This window comes from Nicotiana tabacum, chromosome 21 (genome assembly GCF_000715075.1).
Source record: "Nicotiana tabacum cultivar K326 chromosome 21, ASM71507v2, whole genome shotgun sequence".
Lineage (NCBI taxonomy): Eukaryota > Viridiplantae > Streptophyta > Magnoliopsida > Solanales > Solanaceae > Nicotiana > Nicotiana tabacum.
In genome coordinates, this window is record NC_134100.1 from 99,176,823 (window position 1) to 99,184,247 (window position 7,425).

Consider the following 7,425-nt stretch of genomic DNA (forward strand, 5'->3'; position numbering starts at 1 on the left):
AGAAATGCGTCATTTTAATTTAGGATTCTTGTTCAAGTCAAAGCTGTCCAATCAGAATATTAAAGAGCCAAAAATACTCATAACAATAGCTCTTGAAAATCCAATTAGCTGCTGTAGAAAAGAAAATCATCGCTATATTTAGACCAAAACACTTTTAGACTACAATTGGAGGGGTATGCCAGGCCACGGCTATAGTGCAACACCAAGGCAACATTTGAAAGTCCCGATAGCAAGCCAGAGTAGTGAACTTTCCCCTAAAAAATTGAGTTAATATCGTGTGAGTCAATGACTCGCATATCAAATATTAAAGACAAATACATGATTTGAACGAAAGCTACTGGGTTCGGCCGAACCCGTAAGTTATACTCTCCCTCCGCGCCTGATACTATACTTTTTAAAGTGCAATGCCCATCTGTTTTATTACTAGTTCCCTTTTGTTCTGCTTTCTTCTACTTCCAGTGTGGGACGCTACACGATGGAAACTGCAAGCATTGTACCTAGAGGAATAAAATTATCATAAACCAAAAGTAATAGAATAAACTCTTTTGCCTAAACCAAAGGTTCCAATTATGGAACTTGTCTCTTGAATCCATCACAAAAATTTTCAATTAATGCTAGAATTATCAGCTAATCAGAACGTTTTGATTTGCCAAATGCACTATTAATTTATACTCTTTCATATATATAGTGCAACTCAGTTTTTATTTTTGTATACTGTTTCTCAGCAGAGCACATTTCTTGCTTATCAATTAAATTTAGCATCTGCTTCTTAAACTAAGGTAACCATTTAAGAGAAACAATGAACAAAGGAAATTTTGCATGCTCTTAGAAAGGCATGAGTACAGCATTCATTGCATGCACTTATATTTGGGCAAATAAAACTTTGGTGGGGTGCGCCTGGCCAAGGTAATAGTGCAACACCAAGGTGACACTAGAAAGTCCCGATAGCAAGCTACCGCGGTGAACCAAAAATGTACCTGGAATGACTTGAAATTTCTTAGATTTATAAAAAAAATTTGACCGGCTCTAATTGACGTGAAATTTCGTAGGTCCATAGGAAAGGCCTAATGATTAATACTCATCGCTTCGCCATGACCAGAGGCGGACCCAGTATCTAAAGGTCGCGGGTGCACTTTTGGATTCAACCAAAATTTATTTCGTATATAGGGTACTCACTACTAATACATCACTATTTTCTAAAGACATATACATGTATATATTAAATTTTTGCCGAACTTTATATGTGTCGGTGACCCCTCTCTGTATAGCATAGATTCCCTCCTACGGTAAGAGATGCTGTAAAAGAAAGGACTTATCGTTTTTACTACCTCTTAAGAGTTGTGAGTGAATTATAGTATATATTTTGTACTCACGTTACTAATGAAATTATTACCATAATAATTATCACATTCAAATATAGTTTAACATAATTAATCTAAATAAAATTTCACACGGTGACACTTTATTTTATGACTCTCAGCCACAACCTAAATTTTAAAATCACATAAGAGTTATAACATGAATGTATACTTTAGAAGGTCAGGATTCCACACTACCGACTCATATTACATAGTCCAAACTGCCTTGCCAGGATCATAATGTTTCTGGAAAAAAAAAAAAAAAAACTTACCCACGTCTTATATTGCAACAGATTAATAAATACAAGACATGTCTTTCGTTTGATGCAAATATCGGCCGCAAGTTCTTTTCCATGTTTTAGGGGTTTCTCTTTCAAATGTCCAATTTCAAAAGTATTCCTTAAATGTTTTGTATTCTCAATATATTTGTATACGGTCAAAACCGAGTTTGCTCTTCGTGTAATTAGTCAAGATTGCAGCGTGATGAACCGAGGGTTGGCATTGTAACATCAAGATGAGAAGTAAAGTCGGGTTATCGAGCTCAAGATTCAGGGGCCGATCAATATCGAGCTTGGGTCAATACCGAGCTCTGATATGAAGTAGTGTTATCGAGCTCAAGATTCAAGGACCGATCAATACCGAGCTCGAGACAATATCGAGCTCGAGTGAACATCGAGCTCGAAATCCGGAGATCGGTCAATACCAAGTCCGACCAAAATCGAGCTATGAGACAAAGAGCCGTTATAGCCGAACTAAGGGAGAGAATCTCGGCGGAAATTAAGGAATAGCTAATCTATCATGGGATCCCCACTATATATTTTTTATTATATCCAAAGTAGGATTTTTTCTACTATATTAAGAGTAGGTATCATTTCTCTAGAGAAAAGGAGAAAAAGAAAAACATATATTGATCTACTCTCATATTCAGAAATTATTGAGATTTACAGATAGAGAGTAAAGATTATCCTTTTTGAGCTTTGTACATTGGTTCATCTTGTTCAAAGAAATTTTAATCCCCACTCAATTGTGGTTTGTTTTAATTCCCTTTTACAATCAATATTCGATATATCTCTACTTACTTTTTCAATTTGTACCAAGTTACACTACTTATCCTTAGAATTACGTATAAATTCAACTTTATCCGTTTTTCGGGTAAACAGTTTAGTGTCCACCATGGGTCTAAGGATAATATTGGTTATTTGGTACGAATCTCTGCGAAACACACAATTTTACGCTTGCTCTCGGAAGTGTTTTTTGATTTCAGGTTAAAAATAATGAATTATCAATCAATGGTCCTACCTATTGACAACGAAGTTGGCCTTCAAGATGAGAACAACAACCTGATGACCGGTGATGAAATTCCACTCGTCGATCCCGTTGGAACTCGGACCGCAGATCCAATCGACGTCAATTCTCATGTGTCCATCGAGGCGAACCAACGTTCCGACCCCGAAAACAGCATCCATGGTGGAACTCGATCCGCAGTTCGAAATACCCAAAACGTTGAGGAAAACAGATTCAGCCTGCGTATGATCCTCGAAATGTTACAAGCTCAACAGATAGCAATAGTTCAGCTGCAGAGCCAAACCCAGGCACCGAGCAGGGCCAAGCCCGGTCCATCCCGAGAAATCACCCACGAAACGAGGCCGGCCATATTAAGATCAAATGAACAAAAATCGGGGATTAATCTCGAAATTATAAAGATGTTAGAGGAACTGACAAAATGAATTGAGTCAGGAGAAAAGAGGAATGCAGCAAATGACAAAAAAGTAGAAACGTATAACTCCAGGGTTGATCAGATCCCGGGGGAACCACTGGTATTGAAGGGCTTGGATTCCAAAAATTCATACAAAAGCCTTTCTCCCTAAGCGCAGCTCCTAAACCGATCCCCAAGAAGTTTTGCATGCCCGAAATTCCTAAATATAATGGAATGACCGACCCCAACGAACACGTCACCTCTTACACATGTGCCATTAAAGGGAATGATCTGGAAGACGATGAGATCGAATCTATATTATTGAAAAATTCGGTGAAACCCTGTCAAAAGGAGCAAGGATATGGTATCATAATTTACCGCCTAACTCTATCGATTCTTTTGCTATGCTTGTAGATTCTTTCGTAAAAGCACATGCCGGAGCCATAAAGGTCAAGACCAGGAAGTTGGACCTTTTCAAGGTAAGACAAAAAGATAACGAGATGCTAAGAGAATTCTTATCTCGTTTCCCAATGGAACGAATGGATCTACCACCAGTCACAGACGATTGGGTTGTTCAAGCTTTCACTCAAGGTCTAAACGAACGAAGCTCGATGGCTTCACGACGGTTGAAACAGAACATGATCGAGTACCCATATATTACCTGGGTCGATGTACACAATTGGTATCAATCATAAATTCGAGTTGAAAACGACCAGTTGGGTTCTGGGTTTTTTAATAAAAGGACGTCAACTGAGAACCAAGGTCGATCAGGGACCGATACTGGCCGTGTAGTGGAGATCATAGGGGTAACGTACCAAGACATAATCCCATACAAGGCGATAAAAGAAGTGATTGAGGCCAAGGGTCTCGGGGCCTGATGAACAGGAATGGGTTCGACAGGCATACTAGACCTAAGGAAGCACCACAGTTATCAGAATATAACTTCAACATCGATGCACCCGTCATCGTGTCGGCTATCGGGTGCATCAGAGATAATAAATGGCCTCTACCTCTATAGACCAACCCAGCACAGAAGAATACCAATCAAATGTGCGAATATCATGGCACTCATGGCCACAGAATGGAAGATTGCAAGCAACTGAGAGAGGAGGTAGCCCGACTATTCAATAAAAGGCACCTTCGAGAATTTTTAAGTGACCGGGCCAAAAACCATTTCAAAAACAAGGATTTCAATAGACAGAACGAACAAGGGGAGCCACAACACATCATCCACATGATCATCGGTAGAATCGATATCCCCTAGGGGCCGGTGCTTAAACGCTAACATGTCGATTGTAAGAAAGAAGCGATCTCGGACTCAGGATTACGCACCCATATGAACCTTGTCCTTTAATGATGAAGACGCAGAAGGAGTCATGCAACCCCACAACGATGCACTGGTAATATCTATACTTATGAATAAAACTCAAGTTAAGCGTGTGTTAATTGATCCAGGAAGTTTGACCAACATTATTAGATCGAAGCTCGTAGAGTAGCTCGGTCTACAGGACCAGGTCGTGCCCGCAACCCTGGTTATAAACGGATTCAATATGGCATGTGAAACTACTAAGTGAAAGATAATTCTGCTAATAAACGTGGTCGGAACCATCCAAGAAATGAAGTTTCATGTAATCGAAGGCGACATGAGGTATAACGCCATTTTTGGAAGACCGTGGATCCACAATATGAGAGTTGTACCCTCGAACCTCTGCCATGTTCTGAAATTACCTATATCGGAGGCAGTCAAAATGGTCTACGGAGAGCAACCGGCAAAGAAAATGTATGTCGTCGATGAAGTAATTCTAATATATTCGCTATCATTGACAAAAGGATCGGATTCGATGGGGGAACGGGATACAAAATAGTAATCACAAATGTCAGCATCGACCCTACTAGAGGATCAGAAGACTGACGAAGATGATGAACACGGGGTCCCTCAATTCTTCGTGGTCCCCGATGATTCCAACGCTACCCAATCAACGGTCGAAGAACTGGAGCAAATCACGATAATCAAACATCTTCCCGAACGAAAGGTATACCTGGCCACGGGGTTTGATCCCGAGCTCGGGAAAAGACTTATTCAATTTTGTATAGCTAACATGAACTGTTTTTCTTGGTCTTATCTTGATATGACAGGGATCCCACCGGGAATCACCACTCATAGACTAAGCTTGGACCCAAAATTCCGTCCGGTTAAACAAAAAAGAAGGCCCCAATCTGTGGTATAATATGCCTTCATCAAAGACGAGGTAACCAAACTTCTTAAAATAGGATCCATTAGGGAAGTAAAATACCCCGAATGGCTAGCAAATGTGGTGGTAGTCCCTAAAAAGGGGAACAAACTTAGAATGTGTATAGATTATAAAGACTTGAATAAATCATGCCTAAGGATTCTTTTTCTTTGCCTAATATCGATCGTATGATCGATCCCACGGCCGGCCATGAGACTCTCAATTTTCTCGATGCCTATTCCGGGTACAACCAAATACAGATGAACCCGGAGGATCAGGAAAAGACCTCGTTTATCACTAAATACGGTACCTACTATTACAATGTGATGTCATTCGGCCTAAAAATGCTAGTGCAACTTATCAACGCCTAGTAAACCGAATGTTCGAAAAGCAAATAGGAAAATCAAAAGAAGTGTATATTAATGACATGTTAGTTGAATCCCTGCGAGCAGAGGAACACTTAAAGCATTTGCAGGAAACTTTCGACATACTGAGGGAGTACAACATGAAACTCAACCCCGAAAAATGTACATTCGGGGTTGGCTCGGGCAAGTTTCTTGATTTTGTGGTTTCCAATCGAGGAATCGAGATTAACCCCAATAAAATCAAAGCTATCGAGAATATCACAGTGGTAGATAATGTAAAGGTCGTACAGAGGCTAACGGGATGGATAGCTGCCCTGGGACGATTCATTTCGAGATCCTGAGATAGGAGTCATTGATTTTTCTCTCTGCTTAAGAAGAAAAGCAATCTTGCATGGACTCCGGAATGTCAGCAGGCTTTGGAAGAACTAAAACGGTATTTATCGAACCTGCCATTTCTTCATACCCTGAAGGTAGATGTCACGACCCAATTTCCCCTCCGTATGACATCGCGACGGCACCTAGTCTCAACGACTAGGTAAACCTAACATTTTGCGGAATAATAAAATAAAAATATAAATTTAACAAGTAACTGTAGAAATAGCAACATAACTAGGTACCATGCCGCTTGGCATGTACAATAACCAGCTATTCAAAAATACATAGAAAATCCCAAAACCCGAAACATCATGAATCACAAACTCTGGAAGAAAAATCTAGTATCTCTATACAGCAGAGTCTAACAAAAGAAAAATACATAAGATAATGGACATGGGGGAGAGTAGAAGGGGACTCTGAGATCTGCGGACATGACAGTTATACTTTAAAGTCTCCAAAGATGTCCCGGCTCACTGATAGTAGGGATGATAAAGAACACCTGAATTTGCACACAAAAACATGTGTAAAAGAGTAGCATAAGTACACCACAGTCGGTACCCAGTAAGTTCCAAGCCTAACTTCAATAATAATAATAATAATAATAAAGCATCGCAAGAATGAAATATCGCAGTAAAATAAAGACTAAAATTTAATAAGAAAGAATTAATAGAAGGTAATAGCTCAGTACGCAGAAATACAACAGGGGATCTCCCGAAATACAGTCTTGTAGTCCCAAACGTAAATGTGCAGGGGAATCTCCCTGAATACCTTTCCGTAGTCCCAAAGTAAATATACAAGACATGGGGATCTCCTAGAATACCGTTCTGTAGTCCCAAAGTAAATATGCAAGACAGGGGGATCTCCCAGAATACCATTCCGTAGTCCCAAAGTAAATATGCAAGATAGGGGGATCTCTCGGAATACCGTTCCTTAGTCCCAAAGTAAATATGCAGCTCAAACAATAGAACTCGACAACTATAACACGAAATCTTACAAATTAGACTAAGTGCAAGTCAAGGAAAAATAGGAAAATCCACTAAACACGCTGCACAGAATTCAGATAAACAATTAAGGTAAGTAGGCATGCTATTTTAGTCTAGCAGGATACTACACATGTTGATAAGACTCAATTCAGAAGGAAAAATAGGTTATTACTTGGTAGAAATCGGGTTTTTTCACAAATATTAGTCTGTGTACGTACTCGTCACCTCACGTACACAGCGCTCACATATCAAACAGTACCAAATCCTAAGGAGTTTTCCCCCACACAAGGTTAGGCAAGCCACTTACCTCGAGTCAAGCTCAATCAATCCGTAAGAATGCCCTTTCCTCGATTATCCGACTCCAAATGACCCAAATCTAGCCAAACATAATTGCATATCATGAATACAACCATAATA

General features: G+C 39.7%; 1 pseudogene; it reads right to left on the bottom strand.

Annotated features, from left to right (window-relative positions):
- Positions 1-168: 168 nt before the first annotated feature.
- On the bottom strand, positions 169-338 carry LOC142175603 (U2 spliceosomal RNA; annotated as a pseudogene).
- Positions 339-7,425: the final 7,087 nt, after the last annotated feature.